Consider the following 1,338-nt stretch of genomic DNA (forward strand, 5'->3'; position numbering starts at 1 on the left):
CGATTGGTTTCGTTGTGATATTTTCATGCACATGGGACATTTTGTGTGTGAATGTGTGTGTGTGTGTGTGTGTTTGTGTAAACAATGATTTCTGCAAGGGTTCCGTCCAGGAACATGGATAAGGGGCAGGTTGCAGGAGAATGGGCATCTTTAGTGGCTCTACCACTGAAGATAACACTCCTCTAGTCCCCAACAACCATTAACTGCCTATAAATCTTGGGGTTCAGGGGGGGGGGACTTGTGAGCATTTCCTGTCCACGATGGGGTGCTGATGAGCCCCATCTCGTAAGAGTGAGCTCAGCTTCTGAGAGCTCCAGTACATTGATCATATTGTAGCTAAAGACAGCAGCCCACAATGCCCCAACCCTCCCATCTGCTCTTGCCTTCTCGCCCCATTCCATGGCATTTCTCAAGCCTTGCTGGGGGGGGGGGTGACAAAGATGTCCCATTTAAGGGTGAGCCCTCAGCAGCCACTGCTTCTCAGCACTTGGGCCAGTTCTGAGTCTGTGCAGTTGCTGCTGGCCACCTCAGGGGGATGCTTCTCCAACTACTGCTGGCATCTGAACAGATCTATAGACACCAACATGGACATTTTGAAAGCATTTTGGCAGACCTGTAACGTCAATTTCACAAAAGCCAGAAAAATCTTCCCCACCAGGGCCTATCATCTCTCTAACCACAGGATTCTGAGTGGGTTTGCAGTCAAAGATGTGGATTCAATCCTAAGAAGCAGCCTAGTGTCCAGAAAGCTATTGCCCCCTCCATAACAGTAACGCCATTATTACACCAGGGGTGTGGCACACAGATCTTGCCTGGAAGGCAGCACACAGGGTCTACAGTTGGATAATATTATTTATGACACTCGTCTCCAGCAACCTTCACAGCACCTTCTGGCGCCTTATAATCCAGCCATTAGGGAGAAGCTTCTGGCAAAGGCCCAGCTTGATTCTCTACATCTTGCAAACAGAGTATGGTGTCTTCAGGGTCTTTCTCTCGAGTTCTGGTGGGCCTCCAAACAGCACTGGCAATAGATTAGGCCAGCTTTGAACTCTTAACTCAGGCAAGCATTGAATGTGCAATCCCCCTGCTTCAGCTTCCTAAGTAGCAGGAATTAGAGTTCTGTACCATCACTTATGATTTTGTTTTGGTAAAAATTAATATTACTTTTAGTACTGTAACCGAATGATTTTTTGTTGTTGTCCAAGGTTTCTGTCCCACCCAGTCCTGTAGCCGTTAACTCCCAAAGAATCACACATTAGTTATAAACTGATTGGCCCATTAGCTCAGGCTTCTTATTAACTAATTCTTATAACTTAGATTAGCCCATAATTCTTGTCT

The sequence above is a fragment of the Microtus pennsylvanicus genome, chromosome 7, assembly GCF_037038515.1.
Source record: "Microtus pennsylvanicus isolate mMicPen1 chromosome 7, mMicPen1.hap1, whole genome shotgun sequence".
In the NCBI taxonomy this organism is placed as follows: domain Eukaryota; kingdom Metazoa; phylum Chordata; class Mammalia; order Rodentia; family Cricetidae; genus Microtus; species Microtus pennsylvanicus.